This window comes from Poecilia reticulata, chromosome 9, assembly GCF_904066995.2.
Source record: "Poecilia reticulata chromosome 9, P_reticulata-male-v2, whole genome shotgun sequence".
Classification (NCBI taxonomy): Eukaryota; Metazoa; Chordata; class Actinopteri; order Cyprinodontiformes; family Poeciliidae; genus Poecilia; species Poecilia reticulata.
The window spans coordinates 16,055,465-16,079,463 of record NC_088838.1 but is presented as its reverse complement, the minus strand read 5'-3'; the positions used below and the strand labels follow the sequence as shown (position 1 = coordinate 16,079,463).

The window sequence follows — 23,999 nt, the reverse complement described above, 5'->3', positions numbered from 1 at the left end:
CAGTTTGATATAATTTGTAAGCAGAGTCTGCATATGAGCACAAGGGCTTTCTTGTTGGGACTGATTGAGAAGCCTCCTACTGATCTTCACAACAAAAATCCGCCGTATGGGTCAGTGATGAAGCCCCCACCCTCGGTCAGTGGAAGCAGGTTGTGGCTGGTATCATTCCACTTGAAGCACAAAGCTTTGAAGGATAAGCCTTTTTTGATTTTATCATCCTTGGAATCCATTCTTTACCTATGTAATTTATCTAGGTTTTTTGTTTTAAATATACTGTCAGCTGCTTATTCAGTTATATGTTTTTATTTTATTATATGCCGTTTGATTAGTCTGCTTTTTTTTTTTTTTGCATTGTTGCTGGGACTGCTTTTTATGTTGTCTCTGTTGTACCTGCTTTACAAAAAAAAAAAAAATCAATGAATATATGTTTGCGAAAAAAGAGCTGGACAAGCAGAGGAATTTCTGTATTACTGTTTCACAAATGACAGCCTGTCAAAAAATCCTATTGGGTCTTTTCTCTTCAATCCCCCCAGTGTCACTATGCAGTCTGGCTGTTCTATAGGTTTGTTGTTCAAAATGCTCCAGATGACAAAGACTTTTGTGCTTATTAACAATTTATGTTCCAATACAGAAAAAATATTTGCCCTAAAGCAAAACCTCCTTTTTTTTTTTCTTGTGGCACATTTTCAATTCTATTAGGAGGCACTGTGGTGGTCTACTGGGACCTCACCCTCCAGATACTCGCTGTCAGAAGAGAAATCTATAGCATAATTTCTAGTGTCTTCTGGTGTGCAATGATCCCGTTTATTTCTTCAAGGACAACGCCAATGTAGTGACAACAAACAAACTGATGGCCAGCAATCATGCTGCCATTTCATCATCTCGCAATTGCTTTTTCCAGAGTCACCCAAAATTTATCTGACATAATTTGTGCTTCTTCCTGGATCCCTGTAACGTCTGTTTTCAAATCACCAGGTTAAGAGCAACATTCTCATCTAGTTGTATGTCCTCGCTGGGAAGACAAAAGAATTATCATATCTCACTCCAGAGAAGAACCACTTGTGGCTTTGCTACTCAGTGAGAGAAACAATTTTCAATGCTTACAGCATACAATTTCCCTCAATGCCAAGTGACTTTTAATGAAACAACAGACTCGGGTATAGAAACCTAGTCTCATATTTATAGATGATATGCGAAAGTGAAGTCCTTAAAGAAACGCAAAGTCTCAATTGGCTTGCATGTGGTAATATCCAGTTTAATATTTCTCCACATTTCCTCTCCTTTTCACAAAGCGAAATTGTCTGTATTCTAATAAGGCACACATTATAAACACACACACATACACACACATACCATCTTTCATACTCTATGTAGTGCCGGGCCAAAGAAATAAAAGGCTCCAGATATTTTCCACAAACAATATTATCCTGTCCTCTGGCAGAGGCATTATTCTATTGAAAGTTTACACTTTATATGTAAATGCCAGAAGTGATGATTATGTTATTCTAATCAAATATTCCTTTAATATTTTATAAGTTGTGGGTGGAAGGCAAAAAACTAAACACTCAACCTTCTGCCTCGGTGCTTGTTGCAGCGTCTAGCTCCTGCCTCTCTGTTGGTTGTAGATGTGCAGAAAATGCTATGAGCCATTTTGATGGGACATTTTTTTGGCTCCAGATAAGTGGTTGTTACACTTTCCTAAATTAGCATGTTTATTGCTTGCTGTTGTCCTGCCATGCCTGTCTGCATATCAAGCTCTCAGTCTATACAGCCTTCCTATTGCTTGGTTCAGGAAGGTGCAGTATTGTTAAGCATGTTAAGTAGACTTCCTTTGCTCTCAGAGACTTATTCTGCTGAAGCATCAAGCTCCACTGCATGAACTATTGACATTTCTCACTTGCTGCATATTCTCTTTTAACCAAATTATAGCTTGACGAGCCTTAAAACAAGGTTGTACAAGAAACGGTGGGTCTCTGATCACAATATTGTGTATGTTTAGCTTTATTTGGTTTTGTTCTGTGTCCCCCTGAGAATTTGTAGAGGATGTGAGTCTGAATCACCTATAGATTTGAATAGCAGAAAGGCAAAAAAAAAAAAAATCTGCAGGAGTGAGGTTAAAGCTGTGGGAGGCAGCCATTTTTCACATCAGTGGACAAAAAAATCTGTAATGACCTTTTGCAGAGACGCAGTTTAACTAGTCTGAGAGAAAAGCAGACTTTTAGAGAAATTCTTTTCTGTGTTTTCAGGTTTTACGGTGATAAAGATTCTTTAGCCACACCTTGTTAAAATAGACGCACCAACCCATATTTTACCTTCATCCCTTCCAAATGTGTTGCATATTTTGAATATTTGAAGATCACAATTATTTGTGTCCAAATTCTCAAGTAGAAAAAAAAAATAAACTTAAGTTACCATTGTCATATTAGCTGTTATCAATGTAGTTCACCTGTTGTGACTGGGCACCAGTGGCGGTTTCTGATATGGGCAACATGGGCAACCGCACAGGGCATCATCTTGTGGGGACCGGCATGAGAAGCCCCCCTTATTCCTCCACTCCACTCCAACATTTTCACACAGAGAACTTAACATGTCGAAAGTAAGTTTGGTTTTTGAAGGTAATGTAAAGCAGCACTCAGTTTGGAAAATATCCATGTGGTCATTAACACCGTATTACAACAAACACGATAAGGTCATCATGGCCGGTGGCTTGCTTATGCTAACTAACTCCTAGTTGAACAGTAGCAGAAAATAGAAGCAGACAACTCTAACCTGTCCTGAATTTCACTGTCTTTTTAACAGGTACTGTCAACATGCATGCATTACATGTATTATGCAGATACTTTTCAAAATGGTACAAGGACAACCCCATTTGTACCACGGAGAGGATAATATTTGATAAATTGAGTTCTATCACAATCCCTTCGACCTCTGACATCTTTGTTTTTGTGGCCTAAAAGTGACTTGAGCTTAAGACTCCAATCCTAATTTCTGGTACGTGGTAGAATTATATAAAATAATGACAAAGAGTTTAAGGATTATTCATTATTGTATCTTTTAGGAAAACATGTACAAGGACACTCATGAAGTGTCACTGTATGTAAGGTAGAAGTGAAGGAGGATAAAAGGCAAATCTTTGTTTTTCTGCATTTGCATCGTTTTTGTTCTGCAAACGGTTGAATCTCAATTTTCTTACCTACAAAGCCTCGATGAAGAATACATACTTGTTTTACAGGGGCTCCTTTGTTGTCGTTTAATATAAAACATGAAGATTGCACACATAAGCAAAAACAGTACAATAATAAACATTGCTCATTCGGTACATGACATACAGAGACGGGGTCATGAAGAATGTTTGCTGCTGGATCAAAAACAAACACATTTTGAACTCGCATCGGTTTCCAGTTACTCCACACAAGTACGACGTCTTTTCTTTTTTCACCGCGACCTGCATTTCACTTCACATCATCAAAGTCTGCGCTCTGCTGCAAAGCTTTGCCTTCACATGAGTTTGAATATGAGACGGAGGGGGAGTTAAAGATGCCGCTGGGTCCCCCAGGTACAACGAATTAGGTCACACTACACTGAGGAATGAGGGATTTCTGTGCAAAAATACTGCAGTAATTTATGCAGGTTTTCAGGGTCTTTCTCACCACAGATCTGGGTGGTATCTAAAGATTGCCTCGTCTCCATCTTTGCATACCTCAATTAAATTAGTATTTGGGTATATTTTTGGCACAGTTGTGATACAGTTAATTAGAACACAGGAACAATGCCTTCTCACGTTTACCCGAATACACATTGTGCCTTTGTCTTAAGGTCTAAGTTCCTGAGACAACACTACATTATACATGAGGCTTAGAAGCTGCAATGGTGGAAAAAAAATAATGACAGCCTGACACCCTCAGTATCCAATTTTGCTGTTGTTAGATTATGAAGTGCAAAAAAAAAAAAAAAAAAAACTTTCTCATACTTGTAGCAGCACACTACGTTGCATATCTGGCTTAAAGAAATGAAGTTGACACTGTTCACCCCTTGGAAGTTTATATTGGTTGGTTAGACTGGGCAAATAGCCACCTCAAATTGGAAAGACGAAAAACTATGCAACTCAAATTAAATCGGAAGTCCAGTATGTTCTTAGAAAAACAAATAGGAAGAACTCTGTGGTGCCAGACAGCATCATGTGTTTGTGTCTGTGTTGTGAAAGAATGCATTTTAAACAAAGGTTTTTAATCGAGAGGAGTCTCAAGTCTTTCATAAACCGCTGCACAGCTACCCTTTTTTGTTTTACGTGGACAATGTTGCCTGTTTAACAAGGCAGATGTTATAGCCAAGATCTTTATGGCACTGCTTGCAAAGGACATGTTGTGCAGAACTTGAGCAAAGAAGTGGCTTTTGACAAAGCAGTCGAAAAACCCTGGGAATGAGGACAAGTTGTTCTTTTTTTTTACAAAATTTAATTTTAATGTTATTCAGGTTTCTCACAGTAGAAACAGGGAACACAGTGCAGTGAGGTGATGCGCAGAGTATAGATTAGGTTAGATTTTTATGTTTTTGGTATTTTAAGATCTGTGTTTTAGATCATCAAAAAATGTTGATGTCAAACAAAGACAAGCTGAGTAGATGTAAAAATGGAAATCATAATTATGATATTTACGGTATTCACCATGGATGCTCAATTAGTACTTTGTTGTTTAATATTGTAGCTGAGTTACTAGCCATCTTCCTCAAGTATTATAGACGTTGAAGGCATAAGCACTCTAAATTGGGAATTTAAAATTTGCTAATTTGCTGAGGTCACAGGTTTGTTTCTTAAAAATAAAAACATGGTTTGGATTGCAATTTATAAAGTCCTTTCTTTCTCAAGAGCATTTGGTTTGACACTAAATCTAAAAAAAACTGTTTTACTGAACTAGAAACAACAGCTCCTCTATTCAGCTGCCAACATGTCAATGTTTTCTGGTCTGATATTGATATTTGGGTCTCACTAAGATCTGTAATATACATTTTACCACATCTAAGGATGTACTTTATTTCATGCACAATTTGGACTCTGACATTTCTGATGCCATCAATCGTATGATCATTTTGAGAGAATAATTTCCTCACACATGTGAAAGGAAAAATCCCCGTCCATTGTTTACGCTCTTTCTTAACTACTTTGTTGAATTTTTCAAATCTCTTAAATATGTCCCAAATACAAATAGGAAAGCTGGACATTTTCTTTTGGAAATATTGCCAAATTACCAAAAGGACCTACGTAATAGTTTTGGTCACTTTGCTAGACACAAAGAAAAAAAAAGAAAAAGACATACTGTACAGATGCTAATGTCTTTTTTACCTGCTGTGGTAAAAAAATAAATAAATCATCCTCTTTATAATCAGGATGATTCTGATGTATAACAATGGCTTCAGGGGCTTACAATTCACACCAGAGCACTTTAGTGATGAATACCATTGTTCTAAAGTAAACCCCTGTGTAGGTTTCCTCAGTGGTGTTTCTCATGGTGCAGAATAAATGCATATCAAACACAACCAAGTCAGGTATAGAATAAACTCATTGCGTAGTTCAGATAACAGAATAAGAAAAGAAGAAGTATGGACGGTGTGCTGAGTGTGCTATGGAGAATGTCATTAAATATGAAGCTGTCTCCAGTAGCTAAGAGTAGAAACAGACACGCCTTCTCATTAGAGAATACTGTTGTTCTCCTGCTCCCAGACTTCAGCGGTTACATTTACCTGGAGCAGTTACATAAGAAGCTAGTCAGAGCACGACAGCAAAATGTCAGACATTTACTGGCGTATGTAAAAGCTTAAGTTGAGTTGGGATTTTACAAACTCTTCAGATGCTCGTTGTTAGGTTATTTAAATGATTTTCAGCCCAGCTTTTTTTTTCTTCACTAAAATATGCTATAGCCCTTTCTCCTTTTGAGACCAAATGTGGCCTATAATCCCTTTTTGGTTGGAAAATCTTAACAGCTGTTATTATCCCGGAGTGCGACCCCATCTTTCTCTCCTTTTCTGTCTGTCTCTCTCTCTCTTCCTGGTGAGGTGAGCAAAGTGGCTTAGATGCGGTGACAGGGGAAGGATTCTTCAGCTCAGCAGTACAGATGCAGGCATTGCTTTAAGGAGCTTATGCACATTTAATGGTTGAAAAATACTTCGAAGGAACAGTGGCCAGAATGCTTGGGGAGTGAATATTTGTTGATATCAACACAAGCACTACAGATGTAATCCAAAAGTGAGCAACACTGTGTGGCACCTGTGCAGCTCTCCTGAAACTTCAAACAGCAAAATAAAACAAAAGGCAGCATGAGAACACCTGCGAGGTACAGAGCGCAATAAATACTATAAAAACTGAAACGTTGGGGTGTGGCAGTGAGGCAGGGATAAAGCGTGACCCATGTATGGAGGCCTTAGTCCTCAGCATGGCCGTCATGTGTTTGAGTCACGACCCGATGACCTTTGCTTGCATGTCTTTCCCCTCTCTCACAACCCGGGAGTGTTTTAAAGGAAAGTGCCAAAATGACTGGGGTTTTTTACAACTTTAGGCCCTTTACCCTATACTGATTTGCACTGCAGGTCATCTGACTGAAGAAAGTTTAGTAAGCCTTTATTTTATTACAAAAAAAACAAATGTATCCGTTTCAAAACATTTCTCATCACCAAAAAACTAAACCCCCGCCCACCCTCCAAAAAACACGTTTTCAGAAATCCAATGAGCGACTGTTCCATGAATAATAAATAATATCAATGGTCGGAGAAAAAACTCTTTCCAGCTGATAGAAATGAAACAGTTGTTTATAAAAAGCACGTTTACCAAGGTTAATTCAACACCATATCTGAAAGGACAATATGTCAAACCTTAAAGCAGCAACAAAAAACAACACAGAGTTTCGCTCCAGCTCCAAAATATATTAAGCTGAAATAAATAGCAATTACTGTCAGCTGTGTTCTCTTATGCTGCATTTGTGCATTAAAATCAAAATAATAAATAACATATCTTTATTATTACCATTATAATTAATGTTTTGTAGGAGCTGCTAATGAGATTATTATTTTTGTGCTGTTTTTTTTTACTTATGCCTTACAATACTATGAGTCGCATACAACATACAGTATAAACTAGTGTGCCATTTTTCAAGCCGCTCAAGCAAAAAACTGTGTTCCAGGTCACCCAACATCTAAATTGCTCATGATCTTTCATCACTGGAAAGAGGAAAAAAAAAAATAGAAAGCTTATTTTTAGAGCTCTGGTGTTTGATAAATTGTCTTCTCTGCACTCCTTAGCTCTGGAAGCAGTTTCATTTTGAGTGTTAAAATTTCACTGTAGGCGGGCTTGTCGGCCATTGTATACATTTACTCTTTTAATTAGGAGGATGAAACTGCCCATTCAAAGCTTATTTGACAATAGTGCCATGTTTCTTTCCATCTAAAAATACTTGAAAGTTAAACAAAGAACTAGTTCAAGGTAAACTGATCATCTTGCAGTCCCTCAAGGATGGAATAAGGTTCTTTTTCCAGTATTGGTTATGCATACCGGGTTATGTTAATTGTTATGGTTATCTTTTTCCAGTATTTATCTCTGGTGGAATCTCTGTAGGTGTCATGGATACCTTGTATATCACCTTTTTCCATTTTAATGGAAAAAGGTGATACACAGATGGGTTCTGGACCTACCTCTCTCAAATCATGTTGATTTTGGAAATGTTCATAAATGCAGTTTTCACCACTTTTGTGTAGAAAATTATCAAATTATAATTGATCTTTTTCTTGTAGTAATTAGTATAAATCCCTCTTTGCCGGTTATAAACCCATAATATGACACAGAAATAGTTACAGATTTGAGAAATATGCCACAGTGTGTATGTGCATGCTAATGCATAATAAGTTGGTGTGGATAATTTATCATCTTTCAGCTCTTGTTTTTCTTCCTCTCAGTTCAATTTGGGTTCAATTTAAATAAAAAAATACTTCATTAATCTCAGGCAATGAATAGATTCATTAAGGTAGAATATCTGCAATAATCTTTCTCAATTTAGGATCACTTCAATGTGTAGTCAAATGAATTTACATTGGTTGAAGTTAAAAATTCCTGAGAGAAACACATCGATGGAGTCCAGCTAAGTAAGATGCTTCACACTTTTACTTAATATCTTAGAGTTATGTGTTTGGTCTTCAAGTCAACAGCTTTTGGTCCCTATATTGATTAATGTATATATTTATTTATGTTTTTTTCCCCAAAGTGGCAACCTTGCATTCTTTGCCACATTACACATTCAACAAACGGGTGTTTCCGTGTTGACAAGCCAGTGACCAAAGATGCACAAAGGCACTTAGGAGCAGACACTTTGACAGGAGGAGCTCTATTGGCAGGTTCTCACAAGCTGAGTTTGTGCTACCCATTCAGCATGGATGAAATTTCTTCCTCAGACAGTTTAGGAAAGAATAATGTAATGATTTAAATAATTGTTGCCTTATGATCAAGTACAGGGCCTATAATGATGACTGCACTGATACTCTGTTGCACTGATTTTATGAGGATAGAAAAAGATTTAAAAGGACAAATATTTTGCTGTTCAAATTACAATGAATGGCAAAAATAAAAACATCTGTTTGTCTGTTGTGTCTGACTTATAAAAGCTAAAGAAAGAAAGGAGTTGAAACCCGCTTCAGTTCTGAAATGTGGGCAAACAAAGACATTGTGGATGAGTTGAAAAAGCATCTCAGCATTAAAAGAATTGGAGAACATGAAGAGATCGGAGGGATGATCGCCTTCCTGTGCTCTGATGACACTTCCTACGTCACAGTGACGGGAGGGATGAGCTGTCGACTCTGAACCCTGTCTGCAGCAGAACTACAGATCTATTTAGGATTTTTAAAAATATTATCCTTGTCCAATTTTTCCATAATATCCTTTGGCCTTCCTGCTGAATCTGTACACCTCATGAAAGCTGTTATAGAAAAACGGAAATCACTACATAAACCTGGCTCAAAAATTGTTGTCAGTAGTCAACAACAGAAAACATCTTACCTTACAACTACACTTCATCCCAAAAAAAATTCCATTTATGTAAAAACAATATCACATACATTGAAATTGCACAAAGTCTATATTTTAAATGTAGATTTTTTTGCATATGATAGCCAGGCTATTGCCTTCCAGTGCAAATCCACCTTAAATTAATTCTTGCTTCCAGAACACTCTGGGCTCACTCCCCTTGACTCGGATTGTCTCCGATCAATTTTTGATCGAGCAAATCAGCAAACAGAAGGAGAAGCAATGAACAACTACGTCAATTTCTGCACAGTTTTAAAATTGTAGTCTGCCTGTAGTTTTAGCATTGGCAGCGGAGGAAGCGAACGAAGACATACGCGTCCAAATATTGAATTAACAATTGCAGCCACCTGGTTCGGATCGGAACTTCTCTTTTTGCTGTGGAGGACGGTTGTTTACAATTTTCGGTAAGCTTTTTAGTGACGCATTACATACGTCACAGGCGTATATAATGCGTCTGTGACCATGTTAATATTAACCCAAGCAGTTGGGTAAAGTTGAAAACCTAAACATAGCCCACAACTCCAAAAAGCAATCGTTTCTTAACAGCAGAGACCCCAGCTATGAGGTAAAGTGTATTACACAGGTCTGGTTTTTATTAGGTTATGCATACCAGGTTTGACTTAGAAGGCTGATGACATGGAAAAATATCAACTGCTACTGCCTCTAAAGAGGAAACATTAGTAATATCCTGAGAGGCAAAGAATAAGTGTCATATTTTCTCTGAAGAGATGGGTTTGTTTTATAACTTAAAAATTCCTTTTAGAAGTGCTAAAAATCTGTGGGTTGTGCAGACCACTGGCTGTGTCACTCAAGCGCTCAAGATAAAAACTGTAAAAGTGATAATCTGATTTCTCCAGCCAGCTATTTCCATCGGTGAGTGTTGTCACTTTAAGAGATGCTGAGCAAAGTGTAAGGCATGAAAGCTTTGTGAGATTTGAATTTTGCTGGTGGTGAACATTTTTGAAGGAGACGTGAATCAGACACTATGGAAAAATCAATGTTCCTGCTGTCTTGTAAGTATACAACAACTTTTTTGTTGTTGTTGTGATTTAAGTTAAATAATTTATGGCATGAGGGCATCATGTCATCTCACCAGGACTGTTGCACACACAATTCTGGAGGTTACGAGCATTGATTTGCCCAAACAAGCAAACTCAACCTGAATAAAAATTATATTCAGTGTAACACTTGATCCTCAGCTGCAGGTGGCCACTAAGAACATGTTATCTGGCGTGCTGCCTGAAGGCATTTCTGTGGTAACTGGTAATATGGGGTTTGCCCTTGTTTACTTTCTGAGAAAAACAGGGAAAACAAAACAAAATTTAAACATGTTTTGCCACCAATCACTTTTGCTAATGAGTAGGGAGTGTTTCCAGTGACTGGTTGCTGACAGGAGCCCTGCCATTTTATTTGTAATTTTGCCTTGATGCTATACATATTGTTATGCCTTCTTTTTTTAAAATGACAGCTCTAAAATAAATTCTCTAACGACACTGAAGCTATTAAAACAAGCATGCACATTGTGTGTTTCTCCACTCTTGCATCAAGTCCTGGTGTGAATATTTGAATATCAGTCAAAATATTTTTCTATCACCTACAACAAGTTCAAAACACTGTAGCTTAACTCGAGGCATAAACACATCCCCTATCCGTTTGCCTCGCTTCGTGCAAGTCTGTGTTGGAAATTAAGAATTGTTAGATTTTAACAGATAATTTTCAATAGTTTATAGATTTGATTAATTTTTAGGCTCACTTTTGTGGGCCTGCCTATAAGTTCATAGCTGACTCAGTGATTTGACAATCCTAAACATCTCCAGATAGCTAAAATGTTCTAAGTCCAATTTTTAAGTCAGGTTTTTTGCAGTATAGCTCCCTATTAATTGGACATTCTGCATAAACTAGCCACAAGTTCACTGACATTATCTTCAAGCATTGGCTTTATAACATTTAGATATTTAGGGATGTCAAGATGAGGATTTTATTCTTCCCCAACACAGATCCAGGTTACATAAGGACAGAAAATGACATACCGAGTCACAGTCTAAACTAAATAAAATCAATGTCATGTATACAATTGCAGTAAAACAGAGTACACAATAACCATTTCACTTGAATTATCAATAACATTCTGCAGTCTCCTCTGTTTTCTTGATGGCAACAGTTATCTTGTTTCCTCTGGAGTTTTAGTCTTCAAATATTGTCATAATTGACAATATTAAAAGGTATTATAATTATTCTGGCAACTTGTCACTTACAAATAACATAGTTTCATTAATTGTTCTCATACCTAGTCTGTTTTTCTTCTAACCATGTCTTCTAAGCTAATGTTAACAAAAGCCCCCTATACTTTGATATGACTCTTTGATGATTGCTTTTAACATTATTTTTGCATTCCTATTAGCCTTAAAATAGTGGTAAAGTATTCATAAAGTAGCACTGAAACAAGTGTTTTAGCAGGTCTGTCTCCGACGGGGGGAAGAAGACCCTAATCCTCACCCTAAACTGTTCATTTAAGCTGGTGGCATACACGTCTTCGGCCGGATCCAAGCACTAGAGAAATCTAACTTCAATCAATAAAATTCTCTAATTGCTGTTTTCTCTCTGTGTGAGCCTCTCCAGATTGAAATGCTAAAAAAACGTTTCCCTGATAATTCAGATGTGTATAGGTTTCAGTGTACTATTATTTTCATTATAGCAAAGTTGATCCAAACAGAGAGAGATGCTTTATCTCAGCTCTTATTAGAAACAAACCTAGTGGAATTAAAATAATTTTATATCTAAATCTGTCAAGAGAGTGAATAATTTTTGGCTGATGTCAGGATATCTGAGTGAAGCAGGCAGAGCATATACACATTACACAGAAAGAAAGCTTTTAAGCTTTCTCTGTCTCTCAACATCATTGTAAAGGGTAAAAAATACTTAGATCACAGCTTGAAACCTGGATTTGATCAGTCAATACTGTGCCAGGACTATAATATGGTCTTGCATGCCATGCACGCCAAAGAAAATTGTCGGAATGTAAGCAGACAAAACACTGGTATGCCTCTTGCTGCCGGTGTGTCTGACGTTATCGCAGAAAGTAAATCAACAACAGGTATCATGAGATGAATTTTGTTGGGAACTCCTTATATCAGTATTTTCAAAATGGAGTAAACTGATATCCGAGCTGAAATCTGGAGTCAGATTGGGACATGCCTACTTTCAGTTCAGATTTATAGCCTCTTTAAACTAGTGTGTAGTGAGATTGTGGTGAAGACATCTCCCTGTGTAACTGGGTCTATATTAATAGTTGTATATTTCCACAAAATGTGTTCTTTCATGTATTTGTCCACTTCTACTTGACTGTTGTTGTGTTCCTCTGTGTCTGCTATAAGGGGTTTGGTCCTCCAACTCCGCCTTATTTTCTTCTTTTTTTGTTCAGGGTCCTCCAGGACTATTATAAATATTAAGTTATTAATTTCCTCTTCCCTTTTGTTATTCGTTCCACTGGGGAGAGGCTAGTTTTATAATCTATTGTAATCCTTTCACTAATATTGTTCAAATGTTTATTTTTCCTTCTGTATTAATGATGTGTTTGGATATTTTCATTTGAGTTGCTATTTGTTACAACCCCACCCTAAAATCCCTAAAGTAAATTGTGGCACTGGGCTTTAACATAAAACAAAAAGTAATCCGAACAGTTGATGAGTAACAAAAATATAATTTATTTTACAATTCTGCTAAAACAAGTATAGAAGAAAAAAAAAACACAGGGGCGCTTTAAGCTTCAGGGTCTCCAAGGCCAAAATAATAAACAAAACACCCCCTTATAACTATAAAATAAAACAACCACTTTCTAAAGAAGAACTAAAAGAAAATACAAAACCTAAACTCCCTTACTAACCAAAAAACAGGAGAAAACAGGTTACAACAAAAATGGCAGAGAACCCCTACCAGCTTCCACCTTCTTGGATAATTGTACAGAGTTGCTCACAGCAAACTTAAGTCGGTTCACACACACAGCTCTCAAGCAGAGTCACAGCTCATGGCCCAGGTCAAACAAAAGGAGGGCTCTGGCATCTCCAGCTTGCTGCTTATATATGGCGGCTGACGAGCCCCAACACACTTCACCTGCAGCAATCAGGTAGAACTGAAACAGAAAACACAGAGCTCTCAGAAAGAGAGCCCCTAGAGGTCAGTGACCGTAACACTATTACACCTTTATATCATTTAATGCATGCTAACTATTATTTTGTTTAGATCAGGTTGGAGAACTGGAGCACATGCTAGGTGCTAATGCTAATATCTCCCGATTGACAGATTAAATAAACGGAGACCGCCTCCAAACCCAGACTTGGTGTCTTGTGGGTTGTCTGATCACCACACAACACACACAACGCAAAAATCCACCGGTCACACCTGCACGTTTTTGATGTGAATAAAAAAATATTTACTCTTGAAAAATATTCTACATACATACGTATGTTTCTATTAATATAAAACAGATGCTTGACTGTTTCTGGGACATTCAGTGAAGCTTATTATGCCACATACTCAAAATTAAATAAATCTGTTTACAATAGTCCTCCATACATAGCTGTATTATTATTGTTGATGTGATAAAGTACAAAAGTTGGAAAAAGTGGTCCAAAATAAATCTAAAACACCTTTTATCATCTAGCAGACAAACCAGTTTTGGACTGTCCAGTATTTTCCTCCACTGCTGACAGATGGTGAATAATACCTCCATAAAATAGAATAGAAAATGAAATTTCTATTAGCTCTAATTACCTTTCCCATTTATCCTTGGGACTGACATCAAGATTAATGAAGTGCTCTTCTATTTTAAGCAAGGTTATTTGAATGAGTAATTCTGCTCCTTCTCATATGAATATAAAACTTCATAAGGGCTGCAACGAGCTTTAATTGTGCTCTTATCAATATTTTTTTTAAATTTAGGATTCCAACTGTTCTATGTTCACTTATTTAAACTTTTCTAAACTAAGTTTCAAGTGAACTAATGTAGTAAACCAATTAGTGAAATTCTATCAAAAAATAAAAAAAAAATAAAAAAGATTTTGTCTTGTTGATTCTCCCTGTGTGGCCCAGTTTCTATTACATTTCTCAGGCTGTTCTCTTTTATCGCCATCCCTGACTTTCATGTGCTCTTTTCCATCTGTGCATATTTGATGGAAGCATTCACAAAGAGAACAATTGTCCTGTTGTGTGCGGTAATGGAGCAGACTGGAGTGGAGCAGAGATGGCGAGGGAAAGTGCCAACTGTGCCCTCCTACACAATAATATTGTCATGTTAGATTACCCATCATCATGTTGGCAGAGCTGTGAATCTCCTTGAACCTACAACCCTGCTGAAGAGCAGCCAACTGTTAATGCTATTTTTCATAGGAACTTGTTGTTTGCTTCCAGCCCAGAGTGCCATCGCCCCAGACGTGTCTGTAAAGCTCCCTGGTTTTTCAACTATTTTGCCCAGTCTGCATTATTGTGATATAATGATGTCTCATGCTTCTTATTCTTTTCAGTGTGATCATTCTGGAATTTAACACTATAAGATTAAAAGCTACAAATGTTTTTGGACATTTGCTCCAGTTTTTCTTTGCAGCATGACCTATCGCTAATGAACATATGCTTTGTTTTAGATTAGACTGTGGAATTGGGGAATGACTTTTTTTTTTTTCCTTAATTGGACAAGATTTTGTTGTGTCTTTTCCGTTAAATACCGAATGTCTTCAGTATTTAACACACTTTTAATAAAATATATTGAGCTTGTTTACCCTGAAAAACCTTATCATATTTCACAAATACCTACCAACATATTCCACAAATAGAAACATAGGATTCACTTTATTTTTTTTATTCATTGGTTTTTTTATATGACGTTCTCTGTGGCTGTGTATTTTTTTTCCACTGTAAAAATATATACAAAAATAAACAGCACTGACCCTTTCAAACAGGTAGAGTAGAATAGTGATTTTGCCTTGCTATATGGTCAAATGCTGAAAAAGCATACATTTTAAGCATTTTTTGGAATCAAGTGATATATATATATATATTGGCAGCATTTTTATTTTGAATGTATTCGTTCTGTCTTGTATCCTATATTGGTTCTCTTTGAGTTGCTTCCTCCGTCTCCTTGCTTTCCTGTGTTTTTTGTGCCTGCTTTTCCTGGAGAAGTTTAATGAATAACCTCTTACAACTAGGAAATGGTCAATACTCATCTGCAGTAGAACCTTTAGGAGCTTCACCATTTGGGTACCAGTTTCCTTCTCACTTTCCCATCTGGCCATGTCTTCACAGACAACTCAAAACCTTACCATGTCATCACAATCATGATTCTGACCAGCTAAAGTAGCTGTGTCAGTTCTCAGCGCCCCTTCCAGCCAGTCGTTGCTAAATCCACCAAACTCCAACAAATTGCACTCTGAAGATCTCAGCACTAGCAAGCTGCTGTAATTCGTTTTGTCAAATGGCTCTTCTTGGCTAAAAAACAACTCATACATGACACTGAATGTATTGCACTATATCGATTATTGTAAATATCTTCCACAATCTAAATGAGACTCAAGTATGTGACATATTTTGATATACTGTTTATTCACATCATTAAATATTATGCACTGTATTGTAGTTCAGAAAATACATCTTTTTTTGCAGGTAGAGATTAAAAAACACAAATGATATATTTGCCTAGACACTGGCAGCAGGAGATGGCATCAGTGAAACAGCTCCTGAGGGACAAGCGGATGTAGCTTCCAATAGCCAAAACCCATTTAGAACAAACAGATTATCCGGTTTACTGTAATCTGCATATAATGTATTTTACTACCTCCTTTATTTCCTGGATAATCCGCTGCAATCCCATTTAATTTTGTGGGCCTATATTATTCTGTCCTCAGGCATGTATTTGTTTTGCTCTAATGAGATGAATATAATGTATGCTATCATAGAAATCAAGATAAATTTAGTTGTTAAACATTAATTGTGTTGTTTTTTTAATATGTTTCAAAAAAGTTAATAAATTCAAAAACTGTTATCTGTCATGCCCACCTTAGCTTTCACCTTAAGAAAAACTTATTTTAGAAATAATAATCAGATGAAAAGGTTAATTAAAGAAATTGCATTACAGCACAAATTTATTTTGTAAAGATATTTAATATCATTTAACCTCAACTAATTGTTGATTATTTGGAGTGTTGTAAATAAATAACTCATATTTTTCATCATATTTTCAAGGCGAATTCATAAAACTATAATATTGGTCGTTTAGATTTCTTTTGAGGCAAACCAGACCAAAAACTAGGGGGCATTTTAAACTCTAATATATCAATTATGGGTGAGATTGAGTCAGCTGAATAAGCCAGATAAGCCTATTTAAGTTCATAAATCTGGCCCATCTGTGTAGGAAAATCAAGGTCAGAATTGGGTCACACAAAACATACCAGCGACTGTAGCCCATCAGTACAGTCAAAATATTGCATTAATTTAAGATGAAAAGCACATAAATGAGAATCATCTATTAAATTGATATACAAAGTCTGACTTAGCTAAAGATCAAATTACACATACTACTATCGAAGGCATACGTCTTTTAAATATATGTGTTTTCAAACACAAAAAGCACATAAGCAGTGGTGTGATCAAGGAGCCAAATTTTGAGCAGAAAGTTGAGTTTGAATTTAATTGCATCATTAACTCTGTCATTTGCCTTTATTATCTGAAATAGTTAGATGACACCCAACTTGGATAATTAGAAAGTCACTTTGGAATTTGCCTTTTAGTGGCAAGATACAAAAATACCAAATTAAAAAAACAAACATTATCAATTCCTATAAAGCACATAATCTTGTATAAATCCCCAATAAATTAAGAAGGCTTGTATTCTTATCACAAGGCAACTAATGGAAGCATTTATCATTTTGAAAATACTGTAAGACAGCTAAGCATTGAAAGAAGTTAATAATGATGCCCCAGTGTTGTTTGACCTCATTCTTTCTCCATTAAAAGCCTGGGTCATTTATTATTACCAAATTATTATGTAACCACAGTAACAGATCTCAGAAATGTCAGCACTTGGATCTATTCATTTCTCAGGTGTAAAGTGCTGGAAACAAACAAGAGCATCTATCCATCTAAAATAAATGATGCTGACCTTCATAAAATAATTTTAAATGCAAATCACCTAAGCAGAGGAGGATAAACTTCATCAATAAATACCAATAAAAAAAATGTGTCAGCCTGGCATCAATAAGTCTTTCTAGACTCGTAGCCTTTCGTTTTTGGTTATCTTATTGGTGCATGTATTACAATGATCATTATTTTAGTGGATTGCTGTAGGATGATAATTATGTTTTAACAAATTGCACACATAAACCATAATTAATATTTTATGGATTGTGTAACGTCAGAACTGCCGAGCACTACTCTCTAAATGGAATTTCCTTTCAGTCAATAATCCCCGTTCTGACTTATGACATTTATGCCTCTTCTCTGAGATTGGCCACACAATATCATCAGGCCTCCTACAACCTTCCAAAATCCATCACTGCTTACAGTGGCATTTTAAAGTTCAGTGACAACAATTGTTCCAGCTTATCGCAAACAGAGGGATAACTAGAGGAGGGGATTGGCTAGTCCATCACTTCGGGCTTTCAGGATGTCAACTGAGTTTGTTGGGATCCTTTCGGGCAACTCAGTCACAACATTTTGAACCATACAGTCTTTTTATAGTTTCTGCAGCCATTGCATATCATTTGCAATGTTTTTGTGTTCGAGGAGTTGTTGGTGTACACTGTTCTTGTAATTTCACTGAGTTTTTCCTAGTTCTTTTTTTATAGTAGGTTTCTAGTGCAACAGGACACAATGTACTAATCATGCTTCGGAGTGGAGCATGTAATAAGTGTGGAAGTTTAAAAATGTAATTTTATATAAATAGGCATAATAAACAAAAACATCTGGTCTTTGCTAAGTTGTAAAATTACGCAAGTAAACAGAAGTATATAAGACAACATATTCCAGATGGTCAGTTGTTTCGTAAAAATAAGGCCTAAATATAAAAGCTTATAGAACTTCATGCAGCAATCATTTGAAGTAATAATTTTCCTATAGCATTGCCTCACATCACTGATGTTTGCAGACATTAATTTGAATAAACCTCTACCTGGCCTGGCCATTGCCTTCCTGTGCTATCCTGCTTGATTCAAATCTCATTTACAGTTCAGCCTGGGCTTTCTCCCATTGACTTGGATTTCCTCTGGAAGAATATCTACTTGGCCAATATGTAAACAGAAGGAGAAGTTGTGAACAATTACATACATTTTCTGTGCTGTAGCCTGCCTGTAGTTTTAGCAATGGCAGCAGGGGAAGTGTTGGTCACGCGTCCAAATAACTTCGTTCAGCTCGGCACTTCTCTCTTTTCGCAGTAGAGGGTGGATGTTTACATTGCAGGCAATTTCCGGTAAGCTTCATAGAGTCGATCTGGAGCATGTCATGAGCAAACATAAGCTATTGGGTAACATTTAAAACAACAGTCGACCCCAGAAAACAATCTGAGGCTCAGCATCTGGTTAGGATGCATCCTGAACACCTCTCTGGTGAAGTGTTCCTGGCGCGTACCACTGGGAGGAGACTCAAAGGAAGACCCAGAACACGATTGAGGGACCATATTCCTCGACTGGCCTGGGAACACCTTGGGATTCCCCCAAGTCGATATAGAAACTGCCCTCACAGGAGCTGCTGCTCCCGTGACACAACCCTGGATAAGTGGTTATGGAAGGATGAATGCAAGTTGTTTTGACATAGTTTTGACAGAACAGGCTTTTTATGGACAATTTTGCGAAATAAACTATAATTGTTCACTCTTTTCCTATTTGTACTGTCAAAAACTATAAAATGCCACGAATGGGCAGTTGAGTCAATTATACAGCTTTTTTCCACAATTTATTTGTAAAAATAACCTCTCATTATAAAGTGATGGACTGGACAAACAGTCTTTTAAATGTTGATGTGTAGGACTTGTTATTTATCAGCTCATTGCTGTTATAGTCCTTGGCATTGTGCTGCATTGCACCTATGTGCTCCACACCAACAACCTGCCAAAACTCCTGCTTTACATAGATATTATTACACTAGCTGATGATTAATTTGTCCACTGTTTAAACTAGTAGCTCATGGCTGCTACTTTGTACCTAAAGCCAGTTTTTAGACATGGGTAACTGAAGTTATTCTCAAATAACTTTCATTGTGTTCTAAGCAGGACTCCTAAGTTGAAAGATTGTTTAATTTCTTCTTTTTTTTTTTTTTTACTTTTACTGCATATTGAAGTTGACACTAAAAAGTCTGTCACTCAGACCCTCTAAACCTCTCAATTTCTTCAAACTGTCACATCCTTCTATAAAGGTTCAGAATTTGTTGAATTGAATTGTATTGTACCAACACTAATTATACACAAATGGATGTAAACTGGACCATTTTGTGAAGTACGTTGCAAAGTAACTATTCAGTAGTAGATAATTGAACTGAACTGAATCAAGCTCACCTGAACTGATTGTGAGCCATACAGACTGGAGAAAAAGCACATTGTAGTTCTCTGTCAAAAAAGACTCAAAAATAAACCCAAGACTATGCAGGCTAGGTATAAAACACACATAATCAATTCCTCCTTAATTATTTAATTTAGTCACCCATAAGAAAAATATTCAGCTTAAGTTACTTACATGAATGCTCTGTCTGCTTTGAAGTGTGCATCTCTGTTACCGAGGCATAAAGAAAACATCTGCTGTGTGTCTTTTTGCCTCTTAGCACTCCTTCTTCCTGCCATTCCTAGCGTGTCTTCAAAAACCCACATCTTCTTTGCAAGTCCACTGTAATTATTACACCTCGGAGACACAATAGACACATACCTCCAACTGTGCCATATACTCTGTTGTTCTGAAAAATGTTTCAAAGACAAGTGACATGGAAACACTGACTATCAGCCAGCTGTTTTGTAGCCACATGGTTCCTTTGGCAGTGCCAGCAAGCTAAAACAAGGACATGTATTTCTCATAACTCCCCCGTAGAGTATCCAACTGCTTTTCTTGCCCTTGGAGAGCCTTTAGACCCGTTTGACCTAAAAACACCTCAAATTTAACTCGCACACATCCGTGCATGGAAACATTGGTTTCTGTATATTATTGTAGAAACGGTGCCTGCAAGTTTGTACAAAATATTGAAAATAAATATTAAAGTAAATATTATCAAAATCTCAAGCCCCAAATGAACAAACATGTCTTAATGATAAAAAAAATCCCTTCCTGTTTACTGGGATCAAAATCTGCCCCCCACATTTAAAGGAAGAATCCATACCTTTGTGCTCTGTCAGGCTTTAATATAAGAGCAGACACACATTTGCCCTCAGACAGAGATTTCCTTGGGGTCAACATGTCGGCAATGAAAAGGTAGCAGAGGGAAAGCTCAGCTATCATTCATGGGACAACTGCTGAGTAGCCTTCTACAAACCAATATAAAGCAGAGGAGCTACCTCAGCAAATCATGTCACACTGGACAGGAGGACAGCTTGACATTGAACAACAGTGGTTTCAAGCATTTTATTTATTTATCTTTTGATTATTTTCCAGTGCTCACAGCATCATCCTCGGTGTGACAGCTGCTTTTTTTCCCCTGGATCTGTTGAGCTATGTATACACTCCAGCAACAGAGTTTCACCTGGCTGGGTTTTGTTGTGTTGACAGATTAATGATACAGTTCCACTGATGTGGTTATAATGGTAAATGTCTCAGTTAATGCAGTGCTCTGATAATTCAACTCCACTCCATCTAAGTTCACCTTAAACTTGTAATTGAAAAAGTTTTCACTCTCCTGACAGGAGCTGACACCCCACTCCCACGATGCATATAAACACACACTCATCAATCTGTGTATAGGAGGGCCGTTTAAGTTGATTATTTTGGGATTTCAGTCTCAGACATGGAAATATTCTGTTAGTCTTTGTGAAAACGTACAACAGTAAAGTTCAATGTATGTTATTGGGATTTATACAGTAGACTGGCATCAAGTAGGGCACAATTGATGTGTCACATGCAGTAGTTTCCTGCCCGTCTGAGAAAGCCCTTTATATAATAATTTCATGCTTCAGTTTAAGCTTCAGCTTGTTTATTTTCCCAATTCTACTAAAAGTCATGAGCAGAATTTGTCCACAACAATGACTCCCTTCATTCAGCCTGAACATGTAGTACTGAAGGAAGTTGTGGTCACAAGCAGGGGTGAAAGTAGGCTGGTACAGTCGGGTACTGCGTACCCCTAAAAGATTTAGCGGGTGTACGCAGTACCTGCAAAAGATGGGAGCGGCTGTCAGCTCTAAAAAGTGCACCCATCAGCCGTGACTGTTTAGTTTTTCAAGAACAATCTAAAGCATGACTTAATCAGTTAATGAATAGTTTTTTTTCTCATTTTATGTTGTTTCTGAACTGTTCTTTGATAGAGCAGAGGTGAAATAATACATCGATCGCGAAAGGTTTTGAGTCGATCTCGGCATTAAGGTGACAAACTGAACGCCGCCAGGATTCTGAGACCAGCACTTCCTCCTGACTCCTTATCAAAATGTTCGTAACTTTATTAAAGAACAAAAAAAAAATCAATAAAACGTGTTCAAATTAATGACCCAACAACAATAATAATCTCAGTAATTGTTTCGACAAGGTGTTGCGCAGTTCTGTGCATTTTGGTTCCATTACCAAAATAACTAGCAGAGCAGGAGTTTAAAATTAACTAATCAACCACCACTGTGTTCATAAGAGCGCTTATTAATGATCGCAAAATAAATATCAAGTCTGAAAACCTAATATTGTAACGAACTGAATGTTATGTTTTTAACATAATCTCGGGTCGGCTTGGAGAGCGCAGGCGGTTGCCATGGCAACGGGTGTGCTCACATGACAAAGAGAGTAAAAATGTGCGAATGGTTTAGAGTTGATCACCTGTTCGGGTTGTTTTACCTTTGTTTACCTTTGCTGTGGCGCATCACAGCTGTAGTAGTTTCTGAATGTTCAATAAATTACAAATCTGGACTAATTATCTCTGTTAATCTTTCCTGCTGAACCTCCAAACTTTGTGGGGGAAACACAGGGGAGCTCCTTCTTTCTCCAAGGCTGAAGTGGTTTGGGACCTCAGGGTTAACTCCCTTCGTGGTTCACAGCGGTGTGGTGCGGCAAGCAAAAGACAGTCGAAGGTTCCTTCGGAAGCTGAACGTTTATTTCTTAGTGTGGTAACAAACATACGACCACTAACTGTAACGATCGCTCTCCTACACATGAAACTCTACTTACTCTAATAAAACTCTCTGTCCCGAACATGTGTGCCCCCTGCTGGTGTGACGGTGCTAGTGTAACACCTCGTTTGTCTTAGTATTGAGATTTGGAACCTACGTCACTGCATTTGATGTTTTCGTCTTGCTCAGTCATGCGGCGTCATCTTTGTTGGCCGCAGACCAAAACAAACCGACCGCAGTGAAGTTGTTTTCAAGTTGGATATAGGATATTCGCGCTCCGTGGAGTAAGGGACGTTCAGCTCAAGGTTGATCCGATTTATGAACGCTACTGTCGGCCAGCTGTTCTCCACCGCTCATGGCCCAAGCGCTCGAAGGTTCACTTAAGGACTGTCAACAAATTACAGAACCAAACACTCCTGTGAAACATATGTTAATAAATGCCTTTAATTGTAACCAACTAACTGTCAGTGCTAATTTGTGCTTTTACATGAGACACAATATCCTCTATTACATTTTAAAGTTATATACAATATTTTAAATGATTCTAATTTTAAATAATATAGTTTTCTTCAATAGCTTCCAAGTCATCTGACCTATTTACTCAGAATCACGTTGAAATCTTTCTACTAGTCTGTATAGGTCAGGCACAGTCATTTGTTTTCCATTTAAAGTCATTTTCCTTTTTTTTTTTTTTTTTTTTTTTACAATTTTGTTGGTCAAAATTTAGAGTTTTTCTTCAATAGCTTCCAAGTCATGTGACCCGTTGACTCAAAATCCGCAAACTTTTATGGACATATGAATTTTAAACATTCACTGTCTAAGTTAAACCATTCTTTTTCCATGGTGCAATGAGGACACTGTGTACAACCTCAGCTTCTGATAAAACATCAAACATCAAGAACATGCACTTTTATAACATTCTCAGGGCCCTTCTAATTTAATCCACAATCCACCTCCATTAAATATTTCACTTTAAAGCATCTATGACCAAGACCTAAAACTAACACGATTTAACTAGAGGAGCTTTATGGGGATCATACAAGACAGAAGGGAATGCTCTGCCTCAAAGGCACAATTCTTGTTCCACTTTTAAGAATCCTTTGCATAAAATCTCTATATTCAGGCATGTTTAAAATCTGTACTGGCAGTGCTTCTGGGTATTTATTTTCTGAGATAAGTACAAGTACTCACCATCCTTTTCTTGAAAATACAAAATTGTCAGTACCGCAATAAAGTATTTTCCTTATAACTCCACGGAGTTTTCAAGGTTGTATATAATTGTCTAAACTGTGAGTGGTTTAACTGGATTAGATATATAAATAAAAAAAAAAGGTTAAAATACTTAGTTCTCAGAGTGAGCACTGTGATTCCAATTTTACAATAAAACATCTGCTCCGCAGGAGGACTCTGGGTACGTGTTTCACTGCTGGATCCCCACCAATCGATTACAGCATTCACTTGAATGAATGAGGCGACTGGTGACAACCCACAATTATCAATGTAAGTATTTTCTGCAGTGATGAATTCTTTCTAAACCAGCATGCCTAATCAAAATGAACTGTATCTGTGGTCGCAAATCAACAGGGGAGATTAGACAGAGGAGAGACACACAGGCAAGCAAAGTTCTCCAATCGCCAACAGGGTCTTACATTGAAGACTCAGTTGTCTGAAGTTTTCACA

General features: G+C 37.2%; 1 long non-coding RNA gene across 1 annotated transcript in view; it reads right to left on the bottom strand.

The window, feature by feature from the left end:
- Positions 1-12,557: 12,557 nt before the first annotated feature.
- Positions 12,558-23,999, bottom strand: part of LOC145552784 (uncharacterized) — a 69,902-nt gene continuing 58,460 nt past the window's right edge. Inside the window, exon 5 of the long non-coding RNA XR_014088902.1 lies at positions 12,558-13,187. This is a non-coding gene — a long non-coding RNA (uncharacterized LOC145552784). The remainder of the gene's footprint in view (positions 13,188-23,999) is intronic.